This window comes from Aquarana catesbeiana, linkage group LG03 (genome assembly GCF_042186555.1).
Source record: "Aquarana catesbeiana isolate 2022-GZ linkage group LG03, ASM4218655v1, whole genome shotgun sequence".
Classification (NCBI taxonomy): domain Eukaryota; kingdom Metazoa; phylum Chordata; class Amphibia; order Anura; family Ranidae; genus Aquarana; species Aquarana catesbeiana.
The window spans coordinates 14,811,285-14,837,522 of record NC_133326.1 but is presented as its reverse complement, the minus strand read 5'-3'; the positions used below and the strand labels follow the sequence as shown (position 1 = coordinate 14,837,522).

Here is a 26,238-nt window from a genome sequence, read left to right as displayed (position 1 = left end):
CTACTGCCTATGTAAACAAGGCAGATTGTCGTTCTGTCAGTAGGGAAGGTATTGATCCTGTGTCTCTGCATGGCAGGAACACGGATCTCTGCCTTCCCCTTGTCAAAGCACCTCCTCCCAGAGTGCGTAAGCACAACCTAGGCACACATTTAACCCTTTGATCGCCCCCTGATGTTAACCCCTTCCCAGCCAGTGTCATTAGTTACAGTGACAGTGCATATTTTCAGCACTGATCCCTGTATTAGGGTCACTGGTTCCCACAAAGTGTCTGATTTGTCCGCCGCAATGTTGCAGTCCTGCTCTAAGTTTCTGATCGCCGCAATTACTAGTAAAAAAAAAAATAACTACAAATATCCCATAGTTTGTAGATGTTATAACTTTTGCAAAAACCAATCAATATACCCTAATTGGGATTATTTTTTTACCAAAAACATGTAGCATAAATTTATTTTGGCCTAAATTTATGAAGAAATTTGATTTTTTAAATTTTTTTTAATTGGATGTGTTTTATAGCAAAAAGTAAAAAATATTGTTTTTTTTTTTTTAATTGTCTTTTTTTTAATTTATAGCGCAAAAAATAAAAACCACCGAGGTGTTCAAAAAAAGCACGTCCATTTTATTTGGGTACAGCGTCGCACGACCGCGCAATTGTCAGTTGAAGTAACGCAGTGCCTTATCGCAAAAAATGGCCTGGTCATGGGGGGGGGTAAATCGTCCGGAGGTCGAGTGATTAACCACTTCAGCCCCAGGAGGTTTTACCCCCTTAATGATCAGGCCATTTTTTTACAAATTGCGCGGTCATGCGACGTTGTACCCAGATAAAATTGACGTCTTTTTTTTCCCCACAAATAGAGCTTTCTTTTGGTGGTATTTAATCAACTAGAACAATAGATGAATATTGCCTCGTTCTACCTTCTCCTATGAACGATCGCGGGTGACCGGCTGATTGGCTCCCGCTGTGTCCAATCACAGTGGGAGCGGGTCTCCAGCGGCACGACCCAGACCCAGGAAGAGGAAACAACGTACAGGAAATACATGTTGTATGTATATGTTAGGCTTCATTCACACTAACGCTTTTTTTGATGCATTTTTCATTTTCCAAGAAATGCATGGAGAATTTTTTAACATGGGTTCCTATGGAACATGTTCACATCAATGCATTTGTGTGCCTCTGCGTTTTTGGAAAGGGTCGGGGACCTTTTTTAATGCAAAATGCAGCGTTTTTGCTGCGTTTTTGCGTTTTTTTTTTATTTCTTTTTTTACACTGTATATAGCTGGTTGCTAAGCAACCACTGTGTAAAAAAAAACTGTAAAAAAAAAAAAAATATGCAAAACGCGGTAAAAACGCTGCAAGCACCGCAAAAAGCACTGCAGAAACACTCAAAAGCAACGTGCATAGATGTGAATCGAGCCTTATACTTACCTGCTCTGTGTAATGGTTTTGCACAGAGCAGCCCCGATCCTCCTCTTTTTCGTGTCCCTCGTCGGCACTCCTGGCCCCTCCCTCACACCTGCCAACTTTTTGAGATGGGAATGAGGGACACCTATCAGTAAAGTATGCAGGCATAGGACACACCCCTGGCCACGCCCCCTTAAAGGAGAATTGTACAAAAAAAAACAAGAATGGTTCAATCCACAAGTGCTTTTTTTTACCACTACTATTCCTTTATATCGGCTTCGGGAATTAACAAATGCAGCAATTTAGAAGTCAGATGAAATGTTTAGTGCTGGAAAACACTTTTTTATAGATAAAAAGTGCATTTTATATACAACTAAATATGGATCAGACCAAAATGAGGGACAAATGAGGAGGAATGAGGGACAGAGGGACATTGCTCCCAATCAGGGACAGTCCCGCGAAATTTGGGACAGTTGGGAGCTATGCCCTCCCCCCTGCCGAGTGTCCCCCACAGCAAGCAGCTTGCTACAGGGGCACCCGAGCTGAGCCCCCCGCCCCCTCTCTCTCCTTATTGGCTCAGAGATTTTGAGTGTCAGCAGTGGGAGCCAATGGCGCCCCTTGTGTATCTCAGCCAATCAGGAGGACAGCCGAGTCTCTCGTGGATAGAGATGGGGCTCGGGTAAGTGTTGGAGGGGGGGGGGGGCTGCTGCACACTGAAGGTTTTTTTTTATACATGCAGATAATAAACCTTCTGCCACTTTAATTTTAGCCATGTGACTGCAGTTTTCTTATTGAATTGAACTGAAAATAACTGTCACTTTATGATGATATGATATGCAAATATTAATATCGTGCAGAATTTATATAGCGCCAACAGTTTGCGCAGCGCTGTACAATATAAACCCACCAGATGGCTCACAGACAGGATGTTTCTGATTGCGCGCCAACAACAATCTGACCGCGAAATGCCTAAAGCCCCCCTTTTTTTTTTTGCATATATTATCGGCAAAATATAGGAAGCAAAAACATTTGTGAGATTTCCTGTGTTGGAGGACAGCGGAGAATTGATTGAGAATGATGTACATCGATCAATTCACTTCCTGCCAGTCATTGGTACAAAATACGCAGCAATATGAAGTCTTCAAATATTCTGTGCATAACAAGTGTGCCGATGTCTTCTCTTCTCTCTTCATTAACCCCTTGCTTACCCGGGCACTTACACCCCCTTCCTGCCCGGGTCAGTTTTCAGCTCTGTCACTGTTTGAATGACAATTGCGCGGTCATGCTACACTGTAACCATGTGGCGTTTTTATCATTTTTTTCACACAAATAATAGAGCTTTCTTTTGGTGGTATTTAATCACTGCTGTTTTTTTTTTTCTTTTTTGCTAAAAAAAAAAAAAAAAAAAAGACAGAAAATTTTGGAAAAAAAAAGTTTCATAGTTTGTTATAAAATTTTGAAAACAGGTAATTTTTCTCCTTCATTGATGTGCGCTGATAAAGCTGCACTGATGGGCACTGATAGGTGGCACTGATGGGTGATACTAATGGGCACTGACACTGATAGGTGGCACTGATGGGTGACACTTATGGGCACTGACAGGTGGCACTGAAGGGCACTAATAGGTGGCACTGATAGGCGGCACTGATAGGCACTGATAGGTAGCACTGATGGGTGACACTAATGGGCACTGACAGGTGGCACTGAAGGGCACTAATAGGTGGCACTGATAGGCACTGATGATCACTGATGGGTGGTACTGATGGGCACTGGTAGGTGACACTGATAGGCAGCACTGATCGGTGGCACTGATGATGAGGCACTGGTGGGCATTGATTGGCAGCACTGGTGGGCATTTATAGGTGGCACTGTTGGGCACTGGTAGGTGGCATTGGTGGGTGGAACTGTCAGGTGGCACCGGTGAGTACAGATGAGGCAGCCGTGGGTCTCTGTGTGAGGTACCGATGTCCTTCTGACAAAAGCCGGTGATCGGCATTTTTTTCCCCTCACGCTGATAGTGTGAGAGAAAAAAAAACGATTGCCGCTTTTCTGTTTACATCACATGATCAGCTGTCATTGGCTGACAGCTGATCAAGGGGTAAGAAGCCGGGATCAGCCCCTTACTCCGATCTGTGATCAGCCGAGTCTCATAGGCTCGGCCCCCAGATCCTGACCCCACCATGTACATTGTACCCTTACTCATTTACCAAAAAAAATTTCAACAATAAATAAATACAGGAGGCAGTTTTTGACAATTCCTTTATTAAAAAAGTGAAAAAACAATGTCCCCCCGATGTAGATCCATCGTCAATCACGATGCCCGCCACACCCAGACCCAATATAAGAAAAAAAAAAAACACTCCGCCCCCATAACAAAGGCTAACCCGCCAAATTGCTCTATAGGGACACACAGCCCGGCTTGAGAGCCCACATGCATGGATGCCTTTTAAAGCGGAGATCCACCCAAAAGTGGAACTTCCGCTTATATGCTTCCTCCCCCCCCTCCAGTGCCACATTTGGCACCTTTCAGGGGGGAGGAGGGATAGGGGACCCGTTTTTGACAGGTCCCCTTCCCCACTTCCAAGAGACGGGCCGCGGCCCGATCTCCCAGAGGTTCGGCCCCCCTCCTCCTTCCCCCGCTGCCGGGCCAATTAGAAAGCACAGCGCGCTTCATGCATGCGCAGTGGGGAACCAGCAGTGAAGCCGAAAGGCTTCACTGCCTGGTTCCCTTAACAGGAATGGCACCCGGGAGTCGATCTGAAGATCGGCTGGGGTGCCGACATCGCGGGCTCCCTGGACAGGTAAGTGTCCATATATTAAAAGTCAACAGCTGCAGTATTTGTAGCAGCTGACTTTTAATTTTTTTCACCCAGCCTGGAGCTCCTCTTTAAGCACCCAGCTTTCTAAGGAGCAGTAGCGGCCACTCATATTGGGCGCCTCCCCCCTAATCCATGCGCCCGGCCCCTAATCTACATGCAGAGCACCGGGCGCATGGATTTCAATGTTTTGTTTTTTTTGTTTGTTTTTTTGAAGCACGTGATATGATTGGCTTCAAAAAGTTGTGTGACAATAGCGAATTAATATTCGCTAATGTCTTCCTGTTTCTCCTCCTGGGCCAATCAGGAAGCGGGTCCTGAGACCCGATTGGCCCGGGAGTCCTAAGACCCGATTGGCTGCGAGTCCTAAGTGATGATTGGCAGGAAGGAGAAGCGAATGCTGGGACTTGGAAGGAGACGTGGGGGAGGGGAGCTGCTGAAGCTGCAACCTGGATGGGGTAAGTCCAGGGCTGGCGGGGGGGCCTGACGGGCGAACAAAGTGGCGACCGAGCAGGCGACGGAGGTGGGGGGTGGTTGGCTGGCTGGGAGGGGGGGTGGCTGGCTGCGGAGGCCACCAACCAAAAAATTGAGCACCAGCCGCCACTGCTAAGGAGGCACCCAGAGAAGGGAGAAGGTGAGAATGTTGGTGGAAGGCTTTCAAAAGAGGATGTAAGGGATCTTTCTGCATACCTCCCAACATTTTGAGATGGGAATGAGGGACACCTACTGGCAAATGTATGTAGGCATAGGACACGCCCCCTGCCACACCCCCTTAAAGGAGAATTAACCAAAAAAAGGTTAATTAAATCCACAAGGGCATTTTTTTAACCACTACTATTCCTTTATATTGGCTTTTAAAATGTACAAATGCAGCAATTTAGAAATTGGATGAAAGGTTTAGCGCTGGGAAACACTTTTTGATAACTTTTAGATAAAAAGCGAATTTTATATACAACTATATAGATCAGAGCAAAATGAGGGACAAATGAGGAGGAAAGAGGGACAGAGGGACATTGCTCCAAATCAGAGACAGTCCCGCCAAATCAGGGAACGTCCCTCGAAATCAAGGTCAGTTGGAAGCTATGCTTTCTGTACATTGCATAAGGGTGTGCACCCCAGAGCACACATATGTAGTGTCAGTAGTTTTTTTATTGTTATTATTTTTTATTATTTTTTTTACAATTTTTTTAAAAAATTATTTTTACATTATTATTTTTATTATTTTTTAACTATTTTTTTTAGGAGCCTCATTGGGGGGGCTTTAGAGAAATATCAAGGACCCCTGACATCTCACTTTTGAGACAGAGAAAGGGACTGGGAACAGAGATTCCTCAGTCCCTTTCTCTGCAGTCTCAAACGCACAGGGCAGTGAATGGATGGAAAGTGCTGTGTACTGAGCAGCTTCCTGTTCATTCACAAACCGAAGCATAGTAAACATAGTTTACCATTCCTCAGTTAAGAATGAACACAGGAGTGATCAGCACAGATCACTCACTGTGTTCATTCATAAAAGGAAGGGACCGGTAAATTAAATATTCACCGGCCCCCTTCCCCTGCTCTCCATTCTGAAACAGCAGACAGGGGGTGCCAGAAAGCAGGGGAATCTGCACCGCTTGGGGTGATTAGGGTGTGCCCAGGCACACCTGGCACACCCTGTGTCTACGCCTATGTTTCTGTACAATATCGAGGTAAGTATTATTTCTTTTTTAATAAAAAAAATCACTGTAATAGAAAGGAATAGTGTTTCTGTACAATATCAAGGTAAGTATTATTTCTTTTTTAATAATAAAAATCACTGTAATAGAAAGGAATAGTAATTTCTGTAATAGAAAGTTTGGCATTGCATCCATAAGTTGCCACTACTAATATTATAAAAATAATAAATGAGACAAAAAATAAATAAAACATTCGGGTGGTGGAATAGAATAGAAGGGGCCCGATGACAACTCGCCCTCACAAAGGCCTCGTCCTCCACCAAGTTTGCAGTGGTTCAGCGGAGTGTCTGCTGGGCACAGCTGTAGAGATGTCATTGCTGCCTCCATGCTGAATACGGACTGGAGAACAAACCTCGCATTGCTTTCCCTGTCTGCCCGTCAGTGAGCAGCATTTGGCTTCCCTCATTCTGGAATATCTAATGAGATCACGTTCCTCTGCACTCCACACCTGGCCCTCTCTCTCTCTCTTTCCCCCCGGTAGCCAGCAGACGCGGTGCTAGCCCAGGCCGCAAGCTGCTGCCAAACTGTGAAACATGACTTTCCATGGCAGATGGGGGGGGGGGGCAGAAGCCCGTCAGGGGTGGTCACCTATGGCCTGGATTCAATTTAGCACACCCTGGCACCCCAACTTCATCAGTAGCCAACGCTGTAGACTTTTTTCGTTCCTCCCTCCCTGCAAAGCGGCGCGCTCCAGGATGTCAACGTGCCTCGTTTATCAATGAACGACTTTTAAATAATCCAAATTCCCCTCGTTCTCCTGTCTTATCGCTTCTCTGAGGCCAAAGGGAGAGAGCGGGCCCCGGTGACAGTCCATTCTTCTTAGCGCAGAACAAATGGGATCAGCAATGCTAAGTGACACCACTTTGCCTCGCTCTATAACTACCGACCCAGCTGGGAAAGGTTGTCCCCCCCCGGGGGGGGGGCGAAGGAACCACCGTGATGGATGGGCGCCCCATTGACTGCCGGAGGAAAATGGAACACCTCGGCGTGAAATGCATTGTGGGTCACCGGTGAATAGATGTGGCCTTAGCGCAGGGAAAGGCGCTCTGCATGTGTTGGGGGAGGGGGGGGAGAAAAATAAAAAAAAGAAGGTTAATTGTTCTCAGAGCAAGTCAGATTCATACGTCTTCTTCGGAGCGCGGCTCCCACCGGCAACAAGTTGTGGAGTCAGACGCAGGGAGACCTCGCAGGAAAAGAAAATGGCTTGAGGTCATCCATCGTCTGCGTCCAGATCACAGCGGGGAAAAAAAAAAAACTAAAAAAAAAAAACGTAAACTTACAGCGGCGGTGAGCGGAAGATGCAGCAAGGGAGCGACATTTAAACATTTCATTATCTGCAACATATTTCTATGGTGTGAAGCATTACAGTATATTATATATTATCCGAGTCACAAAGAGCTTTGTCAGCATTACAACCATCCATAGGAAAGCGGAGCAAGGGGGATACAAATGTTGCAACATTTATCAATCTGGATGCTGCAAAAAGCCATAAAAGATACAAAAAAAATAAAATAAAAAGACATATGAAGAGCTACAGATAAAGTTTAACCACTTCAGCCCCTTCACCTCTTCATGACCAGGCCATTTTTTTGCAATACGGCACTGCGTTATTTTAACCAGGAAGATTTTACCCCCTTCCTTGACCAGAGGCACTTTTTGCGATTCGGCACTGCGTCGCTTTAACTGACAATTGCGCGGTCGTGCGACGTTGTACCCAAACAAAATTGACCTCCTTTGTTTTCCCCACAAATAGAGCTTTCTTTTGGTGGTATTTGATCACCTCTGCGGTTTTTATTTTTTTGCGCTATAAACAAAAAATTGAGCAACAATTTTGAAAAAAAACGCAATATTTTTTACTTTTTGATATAATAAATATCCCCTAAAAAAAAACTATGTTTTTCCTCAGTTTAGGCCGATATGTATTCTTCTACATATTTTTGGTAAAAAAAAAAATCGCAATAAGCGTATATTGATTGGTTTGCGCAAAAGTTATAGCGTCTACAAAATAGGGGATAGATTTATGGCATTTTTATTATTCATTTTTTTTTTCTTAGTAATGGTGGCGATCTGCGATTTTTTACCGGGACTGCGACATTATGGCAGACATTATCGGACACTTTTGACACTATTTTGGGACCATTGGCATTTATACAGTGATCAGTGCTATAAAAATGCATTGATTACTGTGTAAATGACACTGGCAGGGAAGGGGTTAACCACTAGGGGGTGATGAAGGGGTTAAGTGTGTCCTAGGGAGTGATTCTAACTGGGGGGGGGGGGCTCCAACTCACATGACGACGATCACTGCTCCCGATGACAGGTCTTTGTCATGTCATTAGGCAGAACAGGGAAAATGCCTTGTTTACATAGACACTTCCCCATTCTGAGGCTCCGTGACACGATCAGCGGGAGACCAGCAGACATCGAGTCCGCCGAACCCGCAGGCGACGTCGCGCTGTAGGCGACAGGCACACGCGCGCGCCTGGTAGCCCCGCCAATTAAAGGGGACGTACAGGTACACCCATTTGCCCACCGCTGCCACTGTGCTGACGTATATCGGCGGTCGGCGAGTGGTTATCTGACAATTGTGCAATCATACGATGTTGTACCCAAATACAATTGATGTCCTTTTTTTCCCACAAATAAGAGTTTTCTTTTGGTGGTATTTGGTGTGTTTTTTGTTTTTTTTTTGCTATAAACAAAAAAAACTATTTTGAAAAAAAAAAATTTTTTTTTTTTTTACTTCCTGCTATAAAACATATCCAATAAAAAAAAAAAATCTCCATCAGTTTAGTCCAATTTGTATTCTGCTACATGTTTTTGGTAAAAAAAAAAAAAAGAAAATCTCAATAAGTGTATATTGATTGGTTTGCGCAAACGTTATAGCATCTACAAACTATGGGATTTTTTTTGGAATTTTTTAATTTTTTTACTAGTAATGGCGGTGATCAGCGTTTTTAAGTGGGACTGCGACATTGCATCCGACAAAATGACACTAAGTGACACTTTTGACACTGTTTTGGGGACCAGTGACACTAATACAGTGATCAGTGATGAAAAAAAATATGCACTGTCACTGTACTAATGACATTGGCAGGGAAGGGGTTAACATCAGGGGTTAAAGGGGGCAAAGGGTTAAATGTGTTCCTAGGGAGTGCTTGCTAACTGTGTGGGGGTGGCGCTTCAACTGTGGGAAGACATTTTGGACAATTTCATGCTCCCAACTTTGTGGGAACAGTTTGGGGACGGCCCCTTCTTGTTCCAACATGACTGCACACCAGTGCACAAAGCAAGGTCCATAAAGACATGGATGAGTGAGTTTGGGGTGGAGGAACTTGACTGGCCTGCACAGAGTCCTGACCTCAACCCAATAGAACACCTTTGGGGACTGTGAGCCAGGCCTTCTCGTCCAACATCAGTGCCTGACCTCACAAATGCGCTTCTGGAAGAATGGTCAAACATTCCCATAGACACCCTCCTAAACCTTGTGGACGGCCTTCCCAGAAGAGTTGAAGCTGTTATAGCTGCAAAGGACAGACCAACTCAATATTGAACCCTACGGACTAAGACTGGGATGCCATTAAAGTTCATGTGAGTGTAAAGGCAGGTGTCCCAATACTTTTGATACCATTGTGTAGCAGTCATGTGACTTCTATCAGTGTCTGGTTAAAGCTTGTAGGAGGAGTTTTCATTCTCCCTTGATTGTCCTATGAGGATACAGGACCCCTGACTCTCTGTCTGGACAATGCTGATTGGCCCTGTGCTGATCACATGCACCCTGCCAAGAAAAAAAAAAAACTCTCTAACAATAGACACCAAACTGAGCATGTGCAGCTTGTCCCCTAGCATCTGTACTATCAGGAGATATATTGGGGACAGTGGAAGAAGGAGAGGATCAGAGAAGACAGGATCAAACAGCCTTTTTACACAATGCAGATGATTAACCCCTTAGGTTCCACAGTGAGTATAACAAGCATGCTTTACTGTATATACAGACTGATTTTACTGTTGTGGGTTTAGTAACACTTTAAGCCGGCCTTAGATGGATTCCATTTCAGCGTCCCAGCAGGGACCATCAATTGGCTTCAGTACAACCAGTCTGTGGAATTCTTTACAAGTGATTACTGCTGGCGGCTGGAGCTGTTAGCTGATAACAGTAATCATTGTGTTCTGCCGGCGGGGAGCGGCAGAACACAATGGGGATGATTTACTGAAGGCAAATAGACTGTGCACTGTGTAAAGAGAAGCTGCTTCAGAGCTTAGTAAAGGAGCAGAAGCTCCGCTGACTTTTATCATCCAATCTTGTGCAAGCAAATATGCTTTTTTCTTTTTTATTTTCCTTGCAAGTGATTGGGCGATCTTTTCAAAGTGACGCTCCCTCATTTACTAAGTCCTGGAGAAAATGCACTTTGTAAAGTGCACAGTATATTTGTCTTTAGTAAATCAACCCCAAAGTGTACGGAACGTTCCCCCCGCTGCTCCTCATACTAATGGGTGTAGATAGAGGAATTTTTATCAGGGGTTTTGGAATAAAGTGAATGTAATCAGATAAGAAGATATTCTACAGAAGTCATTCCTTCACTAATCAAATGCAAATACATTGCAATCCAGGGGAAGCCAAATAGAAGACATTTCCTTGAAACCAAATGGATATTTGAAAGTGAACACAAGCTGGTGGAAACAAAATAATTCCTTTAGTACATTAGCCTGATGGAGTTCCTAGGTGAGAGCCTAACATGATGACTTTATCTACTGATCTGAGTGGATGATCATCTATCCTGGCTCATCTAATATTAGAGAGGGGGGGGGGAGAGAGACACACACAGAGGGGGGGGGGAGAGAAAGAGGGGGGAGACGGGGGAGAGAGAGGGGGGGGGGGGGAGAAAGAGGGGGAAGATGGGGGGGAGAGAGACCCACGGGGGAGAAAATAGAGAGACAGACAGACAGAGGGGGGAGAGAGAGAGAGAGAGAGAGAGAGAGAGAGAGAGAGAGAAAGAGAGGGGGGAGAGAGAAAGAGAGAGAGAGAGAAAGAGAGAGAGAGAAAGAGAGGGGGGAGAGAGAAAGAGAGAGAGAGAGAGAGAGAGATGGGGGGAGAGGTGATAGAGGAGAGAGAAAGCTGGAGAGAGGAGAGAGAGAGAGAAGAGAGGGTGAGAAAGAGAGAGGGGAGAGAGGAGGGGGGGGGGGGAGAAAGAGAAAGATGGGGAAAGAGAGGAGAGAGAAAGCTGGAGAGAGGAACGAGAGGGGGAGGAGAGAGAGGAGGATAGAGGGGAGAGAGAGGAGAGGGGGAAGAGAGAGAGAGAGGAGAGAAAAACCTGGAGAGAGAAAAGAAAGAGAGTGAAGAGAGGGGGAGAAAGAGAGAGAGGAGATTGAGAGAGAGGGGGATGGAGGGGAGAGAGGAGAGAGAGAGAGGAGGGAGATGGGAAGAGAGAGGAGGAGAGAAGAGGAGGAGGGGGGAGAGAGAGAGACGGAGGTTGGGTATAGTCCATTCACTGCTTTGCACCAGGACCATTATTCATGAGATGTGTGTTGCCTTGAAGGAAAGGATGCTATCTATCTATCTATCTATCTATCTATCTATCTATCTATCTATCTATCTATATGTATATATCTAGATATATATACACTATATTGTCAAAAGTATTGGGACACCTAACTTTACACACATATGAACTTTAAAGTGGTTGTAAACCTCAGTCTTGTTCTTCTACCTATAGGTATTCATATAATAAGGCTTACCTGTAGGTACTGTAAATATATTTACTAAACAAGCAGTCAATTACATCATCAGTGCATGCGCTCTGAAGGAATAGCCACACCCGGGCTGTTCTTTCAGAATCCTGTCCTGTAAATGACAGTTCCCCGCGCATGCACGGGAGTGATGTCATCGCGGCTCCAGCCAGTCACACATCCGGAGTCCGCGGACCCGGAAGGAAGATGGGTGAAGATGGAAGCGGCCTTCAGTGATGAGATCACATCGCTAGAACGTTTCGTTTTCAGGTAAGTTTCACATAATGTGCTTGTATGCGATGCATACTAGCACATTATGCCTTTACCTTGCAGGTCTAAAAAAAAAAAAAAGCACCCAGCGGTTTACAACCACTTGTCGACCGGGCCATAGCCGAAAGACAGCTACAGCGCGGTTGGCTTATTCTGGGTGGACATCCGTGGGACGTCCTTCCAGAATGTTGCTCCTGCGCGCCCCCTGGGGCGCGCACCCGGGAACATCCGTGACCGCCGGGTCCACGGATCATGGTAAATAGCCGCTGATAGCGGCCGTTTACCATGTGATAGTTCCGTCAAATGACAGAGCGATCACATGTAAACAAACCGGCATCACGTCATGACGCCGGTTCCTCTCTCCCCTCTGTGTACCGATCAGTACAGTGCGAGGGGAGAGGGGGAGAGATTGCAGCAGTTCTGTGGGCTGGATGTTTAGTGCCCACAGAGCTGCTCAGTGTCAATAATCTGCAACACTGTGCAATACTCTGCAACATTGTGCAATACTCTGCAACACTGTGCAATACTCTGCCAATACTCTGCAACACTGTGCAATACTCTGCCAATACTCTGCAACACTGTGCAATACTCTGCCAATACTCTGCAACACTGTGCAATACTCTGCAACAATGTGCAATACTCTGCAACACTGTGCAATACTCTGCAACACTGTGCAATACTCTGCCAATACTCTGCAACACTGTGCAATACTCTGCAACACTGTGCAATACTCTGCCAATACTCTGCAACACTGTGCAATACTCTGCAACACTGTGCAATACTCTGCCAATACTCTGCAACACTGTGCAATACTCTGCCAATACTCTGCAACACTGTGCAATACTCTGCCAATACTCTGCAACACTGTGCAATACTCTGCCAATACTCTGCAACACTGTGCAATACTCTGCCAATACTCTGCAACACTGTGCAATACTCTGCCAATACTCTGCAACAATGTGCAATACTCTGTCAATACTCTGCAACACTGTGCAATACTCTGCAACACTGTGCAATACTCTGCAACAATGTGCAATACTCTGCCAATACTCTGCAACACTGTGCAATACTCTGTCAATACTCTGCAACAATGTGCAATACTCTGCCAATACTCTGCAACAATGTGCAATACTCTGTCAATACTCTGCAACACTGTGCAATACTCTGCAACAATGTGCAATACTCTGCCAATACTCTGCAACAATGTGCAATACTCTGCCAATACTCTGCAACACTGTGCAATACTCTGTCAATACTCTGCAAAACTCTACCAATACTCTGAAATAAATTTTAACAAAAACAAAGAATTTTTTTTTTTTTTAATTGAATTTTCAGACTTTTTTGATTTATAGCGCAAAAAATAAAAAACCCGGCGATTATTAAATACCACTAAAAGAAAGCTCTATTTGTGTGAAAAAAAGGACAACAATTTCATATGGGTACAGTGTTATATGACTGAGTAATTGTCATTCAAAGTGTGAGAGCACCGAAAGCTGAAAATTGGTCTGGTTAGGAAGGGGGTTTAAGTGCCCAGTGGTCAAGTGGTTAATGGCATCCCAGTCTTAGTCCGTAGGGTTCAATATTGAGTTGTCCCACCCTTTAGAACTATAACAGCTTCAACTCTTCCGGGAAGGCCGTCCACAAGGTTTAGGAGTGTGTCTATGGGAATGTTTGACCATTCTTCCAGAAGAGCATTTGTGAGGTCAGGCACTGATGTTGGATGAGAAGGCCTGGCTCGCAGTCTCCGCTCTAATTCATCCCAAAGGTGTTCTATCGGGTTGAGATCAGGACTCTGTGCAGGCCAGTCAAGTTCCTCCACCCCAAACTCGCTCATCCATGTCTTTATGGACCTTGCTTTGTGCACTGGTGGGCAGTCATGTTGGAACAGGAAGGGGCCATCCCAAACTGTTCCCACAAAGTTGTTATGCAAGTATATAAATATAAAAACTATTAAAAATATAAAATATAATACGAGTTTCTTAATTTTTCCTGTGTATGGAGACTTTTGGTACACCCTGTCTATTGAGCTTTTTTTTTTTTTCATGCAGAAACAATTACAAATCTCAACGTCATCTCTGTAAATATATCTTCCAATCGTCTTTCCCACGTGCTGAAACTGCAAAAACCAAGAGCTGATATTTCACAGATGACTTTGCACATTTTCACGAGTGTGCCACCTGATAACTGCTGCTTTTATTACTTTGTTTGAATAAAATATACATTACAAATTAAATTGCACCTTTTCTTTAGCAGATACAATTATCACTTTCTTTGCCCAATGTGGCCAAAATAGAAAAAAAAAAGATGCTAGTTCTGGAGACCGTTGCAATAATCCACAACTACTGTACATGGCACAGATTAAATAATGTAGCAAATGGAACATTAAAAAATAACAATAGTGCTAACCAGCAGATTTCCATATATCTGTCAGAGAAAAATAAAATAGTGCCCCTCTTCAATCTTGTGACTCTTTTCACATAAAGGAGCAGCCAGGCCGAGCACGTGCAGAAGGGGTTAAAAATAGAACAGCGCATGAACAGTTTCTAAAAGAACTCTGACGGTCATAATTAAAAGCTTTCACTTCCAAAGGTTTCCCGAAAACTTTGATAAACATAAAGGAATAAAAAAAGCTATTCATGCACAAACATTATTTCCAAATATCCTCCTTTTTAGGACCGAGCATCCTTCCAGGATTACAACTTTGTATTATTATTTTTTTTTACCACTTCAGCTCCGGAAGATTTACCCCCCACCCCCTTCATGACCAGGCCATTTTTTGCGAAACGCCACTGCGTTACTTTAAATGACAATAGCCCGGTTGTGCGACGCTGTACCCAAATAAAATTGATGTCCTTTTTTCCCACAAATAGAGCTTTCTTTTAGTTGTATTTGATCACCTCTGCGGTTTTTATTTTTTGCCTTATAAACAGAAAAAGACAGACAATTCAAAAAAAAACAAAAACAAAAAAACAATATTTTTTACTTTCTGCTATAAAACATATTCTATAAAAAAAATTGAAAATTGGCTCCTGCTGCTATCAATCTATCCATTGAGGACAGAGACAGGGGGCTGGAGCTGCTGGGCTCGTGCTTGTCGCTGGAACAGATGGGCTCAGGTAAGAAAAAAGGGGGAGGGGCTCTGGGGGCAGTTCCAGCATAGAATGCATTAAAGGGGTTGTAAACCCATGAGGGTCATTTTATGCATTAAGGTGAAAAACCTCCTGTGATGCAGAGCACCCCCCCCCCCCCCCGAGCCCCCCTTTTACCCAGGGCTTTTTTTCTCAGACAATAGGTGCTCCCCCTTTCTGAGTCACCCCTTTTCTCCGTCCCTACCCACCTCCGAGCATCATCCCTTGGTTCCATCCCCTACCCACCTCCCAGTACCGCCCCTTTTAGACAATACAGAACCAAGTATCATTTTGTGTTGCTAAGTAATTTGTATAGAATTTGGTAATGATATCAAGAAAAGCAGTAAAATAGATCCCCTGCAGCCAGCAACAATAGATCCCCCTAACAGCAATGGAGCAACCAACAACAAAATCCCCCCCCCCCCCAGCAACAATAGACTCCCGGCAGAATCAACAGATCTCCGCACAGCCAGCATTAATAGACTCTCCAGAAGCCATCATCAATACACCCCTCCCCCCAACAGTAGATCTCTTTTAGCAACAACTGACCCCCCAGCAACATAAGACCCACCCCCAGCAGCAATAGGTCCCCCACCAGCAACAATAGACCTCCTTAGCAACAATAGACCCGCCCTGCAAAAATATATCCCCTCCAGCTAGAATAGATCCCCCGGCAGTGAGCATCAACACCCTGCAGCACACCCCAACACCCCTTACCATTACATACAGTCAGTCCAGGAGGGAACTGTGTTCCCCCTCTTCCCGCTGAAAAAAAGCCCCGAACCTTGTATTTCCAGCGACGGGGACGAGCTCCAGCCGATGTCTCGTGTCCTGATTGGATATATTGATAGCAGCGCAGCCATTGGCTCCCACTGCTGTCAATTAAATCCAATGACGCAGGAGCCGGGGGCCGAGTCCTGCTGTCTGTGTCAATGGACGCAGCAGCAGGAGACGTGAGCGCGCCCGCACGGGTGTCCCGAGGGAGAGCAGCTCTTCAACGGGGCACTCGAGAAGAGGAGGAGCTGCTGAGGGACCCCAGAAGAGGAGGATCGGAGCCCCTCTGTGCAAAACCAACTGCACAGAGGAGGTATGATATGTTTGTTTGTTTATTTTGTTTTTAGTTTTTTTATAAGGAACCTTTACATATCCTTTAAGGTGAAAAACAAAGAGACTTTACAACTCCTTTAAAATAAGAAGTGTGTTACGGACTGGATCAAAAGGCAAAAATAAAGGAAAACAACTAAAAACAGAAAATAAATACAGCCAACACCTCTATGATTGATAAGCTGCAATATATTACAGTTTTGTTTTGGGTTTTAGATACACTTTACAGTAAAACCTTTGGTTTGAGAGCGTTTTGCAAGACAAGCAAAATGTTTTAATAAATTTTGCCTTGATATACAAGCGATGGGTTGATATAAGAGTAGTGTCATGTCACAACTGAGTATAAAAAAGAAGAGAGGAGCCTCTAAGTGTAGCAATATAGTTACATTTAATGAAGGTACAACATTTAGCAACTTATTGCTACACTTAGAGGTGCCTCTCTTCTCTTTTATACTCTGTAAAAAAAAAATGCTTTGATATACAAGTGCTTTGGATTACAACATGTTTCTGGAACGAATTATACTCGTAATCCAAGGTTTTACTGTATTTGTAAGATACACTTAGATACACTTTAATTGTTGCATAAAGAATCTTGTAACCAGTATTGGTGGCTCTATGGATCAGCAGTCTTGCAGAAAGACAACTTTGCAATATTTGTAAAACATGCAAGAAAAAATTGAAAGGATGCAAGCTTTCCATGAGCCTTTGTCTACCAGGTTTATTATTTACTTCAAGCACTCTGAGTGCTCCCTGAGACAGACCCTTGTTCACAAAGTCCAAAGAGAGTGCTAAACTGAGGGTCAGAGAGTCCAAAAGCTTTTAATATCGATATTTGCTCACAAGCAGACAACAAAAAAACATTGAATGCATTTCGGGGGCTCAAAGATCCCCCCCTTCTTCATGGTTTGAGTTTGATGGGGGGGGGGGAGTGGCTACATACATTGGCTCCTTCCTCATGGTCATATATACTGGGATTTAAAGGAGAACTTCAGTCATTTATTCATCTTTCCATCTATTAAATCTTCTGCCCTTGTTGTTGTTGTTGTTTTAACTTTGGATAGTAAAACATTTTTTTTCTGCCAGTAAATCTCTTATACAGCCCACTTCCTGTTTCTTGTTTGGTCATTAGCCTAGGATTATGACATCATGCACAGCTCTCTCTCTCTCTCTCTCTCTCTCTCTCTCTCACTCTTGTGAGCGTTTGCAAGGAAGGGAGGGGGGTGAGCCATAAGAGGGCCAATGAGAGCTGGAGGCAGGCATGTACTGGCCATCGGGACTACCGGTGGGCCAATGGCTCAGTGGGCCGGTCAGGCGCAGTCCCGGAGCTGCTCCTCACTGATAGAAATGATCACTATTTCATTCCTATCACCAAGCCAACACTTGCTGGAGTTTGGATTAGGCTTTCTGCTCCCTCCAACCTGCAGGGGGAGATAGACAGCCGGCAGACTTTCCTTCCTCTCTCCCCCTATCACATGACTGGAGAGAGGAAGAGAAGCTGCCTTCATTCTGGAGAGCACACTTGGGATGGGGAGGAGAGGGATGACACCTGATGTAAGAGGACACTGATGGGGACCACTCTGATGTAATGGGGTGCTGATGGGGACCACTCTGATGTAAGGGGGTGCTGATGGGGACCACTCTGATGTAATGGGGTGCTGATGGGGACCACTCTGATGTAAGGGGGTGCTGATGGGGACCACTCTGATGTAATGGGGTGCTGATGGGGACCACTGTGATGTAATGGGTGCTGATGGGGACCACTCTGATGTAATGAGGTGTTAATTGGGACCACTCTGATGTAATGGGGTGCTGATGGGGACCACTCTGATGTAATGGGTGCTGATGGGGACCACTCTGATGTAATGGGGTGCTGATGGGGACCACTCTGATGTAATGGGGTGCTGATGGGGACCGCTCTGATGTAATGGGTGCTGATGGGGACCACTCTGATGTAATGGGGTGCTGATGGGGACCACTCTGATGTAATGGGGTGCTGATGGGGACCGCTCTGATGTAATGGGTGCTGATGGGGACCACTCTGATGTAATGGGGTGCTGATGGGGACCACTCTGATGTAATGGGGTGCTGATGGGGACCACTCTGATGTAATGGGGTGCTGATGGGGACCACTCTGATGTAATGGGGTGCTGATGGGGACCACTCTGATGTAATGGGGTACTGATGGGGACCATTCTGATGTGAAGGGGGTGCTGATGGGGACACTCAAAATTAAAGTGGTCCGATCTGGATGAAGTCCAGGGCCAAATTTTTGTCCCAGTCGAGCCCTGGCTGGAGGTGTGCCTCAGTGTAAATCCAGGAAGTGAACAGGCAGCAGCTTCAGCTGCCCACAGTTAAAATGGCTGCAGCCAGACTCAGTGGAGGGAGATTTCTGCAGCATATTTGGCAAGTACAGAATCACAGAGTATATATAAAATAATATGCAAAGTGGTTGGAGGGAAGCTTCAGAATGGCAAAGATATTTTTATTACAAATCATGTAAGCAGACTACAGTTCCTCTTTAAGCTGTATTGAGACGTGCACCATAGAAGCAGCCCTAGAAAACCTATCCCCACACTCAGGGCTTCTAACATGCTTGTTGTTGATAATTTTGCTACATTTCCCTGAGCGCGGCCGATGGTTTTTACGGTGGGGTCTTCTCCCAGGGTCTTATTTCCCCTCCCCCATTGTCACACTGTTGGGCAGACCAGCCCTTTAAACATGTGCCCGAGTTTTTTTTTTATTTCCCTGGCCACTCAGTTGTGATTTTTTTTTTATTGATGTCCTATACATTTATCTATTCTTGATGCCATCTGAATGGAAAATGTTTGAAAGTAATTGCTGCATAAACATATAACTAAGATCAGTGGCTCATTGGATCAGCATCCTTGCTGCAGGACAACTTTGCAATATTGACACGTTTCGGTGGCTCAAAAATCTCCCCCTTCTTCAGGGTTTGAGTTTGATTGGGGGGGGGAGGGTGTTCGGGAAAGCTCGAAAGTTACAAAACACCAAGGTTGCTGCATAAACATTTAACTAAGATCAGTGGATCAATCGATGAGCATCAGCAGCAGGACAACTTTGCAATATTTCTAAAACAAGCAAGATAAAAACTATAAGTATGAAAGCTTTCCAAGTGACTTTGCCTACTAAGATATAGGTTTATCATACTCGGAGGTGTGCCCTGAGACAGATCCATGTTCACAAAGTCCAATAAGAGTGCCAAACAGAAGATCCGAGAGTCCAAAAGCTTTTAATATAATATTTCTCACAAGGAGACAACACAAAACAACCAACGTGTTTCGGAGGGGTTAAGGATCTCCCCCCCTTCTTCAGGGTTTGAGTATGATGGAGGGGATTGGAAGCCTCCTACACAATCACCAAGATTTAATTGCTGCATAAAGAATCCAATGTAACCAAGATCAATGGATCAGTATCCTTGTAGCAAGACAACTTTGCAATATTTGTAAAACATGCAAGAAAAAAAAACATAAGGATGCAAGCTTTCCATGAGCCTTTTTCCTACTAAGATATAGGTTTATCATTTAATTCAAACACTCAACAATTCTAACACATGCAAGGAAAAAAAAAAGCCGTAAGGATGCAAGATTTTCAGGAGACTTTTCCTATTGAGATATAGGTTTTTTATTTAATTCAAGTACTCTGAACACACCCTGAGACAGATCCATGTTCTCAAAAGTCCAAAGAGAGTGCCAAACAGAAGGTCCGAGACGGCAAGCGCTTTTAATATCCTTATTTGCTCACAAGAACTGCACCACAAAACGACCAACGCGTTTCAAGGGTTCAAATATCTACAGAGAAAGGGATATCACCGCTCCAGGTAGATCTAATTGGAATGAACCTCTCCTCTAGTTTAGAAGCCACAGGTGCTGGCAATGCATATAGCAATGGAATTGAGAGAAATTCTGGACAGCCGCACTCCAAAAAATAGCCTTTATTCGTCAAGGAAAAGCAAAAATACACGCCACAGCAGAACGGACAGAAGTACTGACGCGTTTCCCACTATCAAACAGTGCTTAATCATAGCTATGATTAAAGAGGAAGTAAACCCTGAGGGGTGTTACTTCCTCTTTGTTTCCCTGCAAAGGTAAAGCATAATGGTAGCCCATTATGTGACACTTACCTGCAGGAGAAGCCCGCAATGTCCCCGTCTTCCTCGCTAGTAGCGAGCGTCCATTCTTCACCCCTCTTCCTTCCGGGGCCGCAAACTCCGGCTCTGTGACTGGTCGGAGTCCCGTGATATCACTCCCGCACATGTGCGCGAGAGCCACTTTTAACGGCATGACCCGAGCTAGAAACGGCACAGCGTGCCCTTTCTAACTCAGGTGCGTGCGCAGAAGAAATCGCCCTACGGCGATTTGCAAATATCTCCTAGACCGTGCAGGTCTGGGAGATATTTCAAGCTCCTACAGGTAAGCCTTAATCTAGGCTTACCTGTAGGTTAAAGTGGTTGTAAAGGGTTTACAACCACTTTAAGCACTGTTTGATAGTGGGAAACGCGTCAGCTCTTCTGTCCGTTCTGCTGTGACGTGTATTTTTGATTTTTCTTGACGAATAAAGGCTATTTTTTTGGAGTGCGGCTGTCCAGAATTTCTCTCAATTCCATTCAAATATCTACCGTGCGCTTCAGGGTTTGATATGATGGAGGGGATTGGAAGACTCTAAAGTTACACAATCACCAAGATTGAATTGCTGCATGAAGAATGCAAATAAACCAAGGGCATTAGATCAATGGATCAGCATCCTTGCAGCAGGACAACTTTGCAATATTTCTAAAACATGCAAGAAAAAAACATAAGGATGCAAGCTTTCTATGAGCCTTTTCCTACTAAGATATGGGTTTATCATTTTATTCAAACACTCAATAATTCTAGCACATGCAAGAAAAAAAAGCTGTAAAGATGCAAGTTTTCCAGGAGACTTTTCCTACTAAATATTGTTTTATCATTTAATTCAAGGGCTCTGAGAGCGCCTTAAGACAGAACAAAGTTCACAAAATCCAATGAGAGTACCAAACATAAAATTCAAAAGCTTTTAATGTTGATGTTTGCTAAAAAAAAAAAAAAAAAAAAAAGACAACACAAAATGGCCAATGTGTTTCGGGGGATCAAATATCTCCCCCCTTCTTCAGGGTTTGAGTATGATGGAGGGGATTGGAAGACTCTTATGTTACACAATCACCAAGATTTAATTGCTGCATAAAGAATCCAAAGTAACCAAGATCAATGGATCAGTATCCTTGTAGCAAGACAACTTTGCAATATTGGTAAAACATGCAAGAAAAAAAAAACATAAGGATGCAAGCTTTCCATGAGCCTTTTACTACTAAGATATAGGTTTATCATTTAATTCAAGCACTCAACAATTCTAACACATGCAAGAAAAAAAAAAGCTGTAATGCCGCGTACACACGGGCGGACTTTTCAACGGACTTTCCAAATGAACGGACTTGCCTACACACGATCAACCAAAGTCCGATGGATTTGTACGTGATGACGTACAACCGGACTAAAACAAGGTAGTTCATAGCCAGTAGCCAATAGCTGTCCTAGCGTCAGTTTTTGTCCATCGGACTAGCATACAGACGAGCGGACTTTTCGACCGGACTCGAGTCCGTCGGAAAGACTTGAAACATGTTTCATTTCTAGGTCTGTCCAACTTTTGAGAAAAAAAAAGGTCACACGATCGAATTGTCCGACGGACTCCGGTCCGCCGGACCAAATCTGCTGTAAAGTCCGCTCGTGTCTACGCGGCATAAGGATGCAAGATTTCCAGGAGACTTTTCCTATTGAGATATAGGTTTATTATATATATCAGAATCTGATGTTACCGAGATCAATGGATCAGTATCCTTGCAGCAGGACAACTTTGCAATATTTCTAAAACAAGCAAGAAAAAAAAACTGTAAGGATGCAAGCTTTCCAGGTGACTTTGCCTACAAAGATATAAGTGTATCATACTTTGAGGGGTGCCCAGAGACAGATCCATGTTCACAAAGTCAAATGAGAGTACCAAACAAAAAAAATCCAAGAGTCCAAAAGCTTTTAATATTGATATTTGCTCACAAAGAGACAGCATAAAACAACCAACATGTTTCGGGGGCCTCAAAGATCTCCCCCCTTCTTCAGGCTTTGAGTATGATGGAGGGGTTTGGAAGACTTTAATGTTACACAATCACCAAGATTTAATTGCTGCATAAAGAATCTGATGTAATCAAGATCATTAGATGAATGGATCAGTATCCCTGCGGCAGGAAAACTTTGCAATAATTTAAAAAATAACAAGCAAGAAAAATAAAAAGACTGAAAGGCCGTGAGCTTTCCAGAAGACTTTGGAGGCTTGTACAGAACCTACTAAGATAAATGTTTATCAGTTAATTCAAGTACTCTGAGCGAGCCAGACAGAGCCCTGAGACAAATACATGGCTGCTGCTGGCTCTCCGCTATAGAAAAATCACTTTATTTCTGCAAATGGCAAAAGGAAGGAAAAAACGCCAACATCCCAGAGTCTAACTTCAAAAGACCAAAATGCTATCGGACGCAAGCCTTGCCATTTGTGCAAGACAAAAAAAATGACTAATATTTGAAGAGATTGGATAGCAAATGTCAACAGAACAGCTCCATTTACACATGGCCTGGCTGGCTGGGAGAAATGCATGCAGACAAACATATGGGAGATGGGCATACCTACAGGAGCGAAATGCAGAGCAGCGTGCAGCACTTCTTTGCAATAACACTTCATAGGATCTCTGCTTTATGAGGCTGATTATACAGCATTTCTATACACACACCCAGGTTACAATTAGAATTGTAAATTCTTATTGCAGAGCTAAATATATCCTGCTCCTTGTCCTTACATGCTCATAAGTCATAAATAATCACTAAAATAGGATGTCAGTGCAGCAGAAAAGACACAGACCAAGGGTGCAAAGAAAACAAGGAAGAAAGTCTGCAGACCCCCACAGGGGTCTGCTATATCTGGCCCCCTAAATGCTGCATTAGGCACCTGCTTGTCCTGCCAGGGGATTGCACAAAGTCATGCATGGCCAGGCAAGTGATTAAAGACTATAATACTGTAACATGGTGAATGCTCATGTCTAGCTCATGTCTAGCTGGGGGGTTTCCAATACTGGTCTGAACTCACCATGGACTAAAGACTGCAGACAATCAGCATTTGTCTGCAATGCCCCCACACCTTATATAACAAACAAGAACTTTGTGCTGCTGCCTTGTCTATAGGGAAAGTCAAGGCTATGGGAAGCAATAGGACACTGTGCACTTGCTGACAACAAGCCTGCTGTCTACAGAAATAAGTCAGACCAATGTACTACAAGAAGGCAATGGGCTTACAGGCCCCGGGGGGCTAGCTGGATTAATGGCACGCACTGGACATTGCAATTAATAGGGATATACAAAAATCACAACTTAATATGGAGGTGCTGCACCTTGTAAGTGATATCCCAGTTACTCCCATAGACTTCAGCCTAGTTCTTGCTGGGATGACCCCCCCCCCCCCCCCAAGAAGACAATGGGCTACAGGAAGGCAATAGGTTTACAGGCCCTGGCTGGATTAATGGTACCCATTGCAATTATTAGACATATATAAAAAATCACCCGACAATTAATTTGGAGGTGGTGCACCCTGTAGGTAATGTCCCTGTTACCCCTATAGACTTCAGCCTAGTTCTTGCTGGGGTCACCCCCCCCCCCCCCCAGAAGACAATAGGCTACAAGAAGGCAATGGGCTTACAGGCCATGGGGGCTTATTGGATCAATCGTACCTGCTATTAATAGGGATATATAAAAATCACCCAGTTCATAGGGAGGTGCTGCACCTTGTGGGTAATGTCCCTGTTACTCCCATAGACTTCAGCCTAGTTCTTTCTGGGATTACCCCTCAAAGGGACAATGGGCTATAAGAAGGCAATGGGCTTGTAGACCCTGGGGGCTGGCTGGATTAATGGCACCCATTGCTATTATTAGGGTAGTAGAAAAATCACCAGTCAATTCATATGGAGGTGCTGCACCTTGTAGGTGATGTCCCAGTTACTCACATAGACTTTAGCCTAGTTCTTACTGGGATAACCCCCCCCCCCCCCAATAAGACAATGGGCTACAAGGAGGCAATGGGTTTAGGCCCTGGGGGGTGTCTGGATTAATGGCACCCATTGCTATTAATAGGGATATACAAAAATCTCCCGACAATTAATATGGAGGTGCTGCACCTTGTAGGTGATGTCCCAGTTACTCCCATAGACTTCAGCCTAGTTCTTGCTGGGATGACCCCTCAAAAGGACAATGGGCTACAAGAAGGCTTACAGGCCATGGGGGCTGTCTGGATTAATGGCACCCATGGCTATAATGGGGATATATAAAGATCACCCGACAATTGATTTGGGCGTGCTGCACCTTGTAGGTGATGTCCCAGTTACTCCTATAGACTTCAGCCTAGTTCCTACTGGGGTGAGCCCCCCCAAAAAAGTCACCCGCTAATTTAACCCCTTCCAGACTGCCCATTACATGCTATTTCCCTGGCAAGCACAATTCTGCATTGCAGGCTTGTCCAGCCAGGACAGGGTTACACAATTGGGGGGTAAGGAGTCTCAGTGTCGGAATAATAGGGGGGGTGCCACTTACCTCTTGTGTTTCAGCAGCAGAAGAGTCCCAAATAAGTCGGGGACCAACTGGGCTCCCGCTATCGAAGCTCTCCTCCTGGCTTGTAGCGCTGCCTGCAGCCGTCGCGTAGGGAAAACTACAAGGAGAGCCAATAAAGATGTCCGCATGGAGCATGCATGCCTTAGAAGAAAGTCCTTGTGAGAGATGGGACAGTCCTGCACCGGTCCTTCACACCAGTCATTGTACGGAGGAGGACGAACACAGCCTCCCTCTCCCCTCCTCCATGTGCCGGTCCAGGCTCCCCCCTCCCCCTCCTCCTCCCCGGTGATGAGTCAGTAGTGCCCGGGCTGTGCGGACGGTTCCGGGGCTGTGCGGAGCTTCCAATGCGGAGCCGCCCGACCATTGAGGGAACCGGTCAGCCTGCCGTACAGGACGGCTCTGCTCCGCTCATACACAGCGCTCTGCTATATAGAGGATGGAACCGGGCGGAGCATCGGGGCTGGAGGGGTTAAATGACACCGGGAGTCTGTGTGCGGGGTTATTGCAGAACACCTACTCCATCATCCATCCATCCATCCCTCATCCATCCATCCATCCATCCATCATCCTCCCATCCATCCATCATCTATCCATCATCCATCCATCCATCATCCATCCATCATCCATCCATCCATCATCCATCCATCATCTATCATCCATTCCTCCATCCATCCATCCATCCATCATCTATCATCCATTCCTCCATCCATCCATCCATCCATCCATCATCCTCCCATCCATCCATCATCTATCCATCATCCATCCATCCATCATCTATCCATCATCCATCCATCCATCATCTATCCATCATCCATCCATCCATCATCCATCCATCATCCATCCATCCATCATCCATCCATCCATCCATCCATCCATCCATCCATCCATCCATCCATCATCTATCATCCATTCCTCCATCCATCCATCCATCCATCATCCTCCCATCCATCCATCATCTATCCATCATCCATCCATCCATCATCCATCCATCATCCATCCATCCATCATCCATCCATCATCTATCATCCATTCCTCCATCCATCCATCCATCCATCCATCATCCTCCCATCCATCCATCATCTATCCATCATCCATCCATCCATCATCTATCCATCATCCATCCATCCATCATCCATCCATCATCCATCCATCCATCATCCATCCATCATCCATCCATCCATCATCCATCCATCCATCCATCCATCCATCCATCCATCATCTATCATCCATTCCTCCATCCATCCATCCATCCATCCATCCATCATCCTCCCATCCATCCATCATCTATCCATCATCCATCCATCCATCATCCATCCATCATCCATCCATCCATCATCCATCCATCCATCCATCCATCCATCCATCCATCCATCCATCATCTATCATCCATTCCTCCATCCATCCATC

The 26,238-nt window shown here is 44.8% G+C and overlaps 1 protein-coding gene across 5 annotated transcripts in view; it reads right to left on the bottom strand.

Moving 5' to 3' along the window:
• The window catches only part of MEGF11 (multiple EGF like domains 11), an 838,162-nt gene extending 812,931 nt beyond the window's left edge, over positions 1-25,231 (bottom strand). For all 5 annotated transcript variants that reach the window (XM_073618306.1, XM_073618307.1, XM_073618309.1 and 2 more), the window contains exon 1: positions 24,814-25,231. The gene's annotated coding sequence lies outside the window, so the exon portion shown is untranslated. The remainder of the gene's footprint in view (positions 1-24,813) is intronic.
• Positions 25,232-26,238: the final 1,007 nt, after the last annotated feature.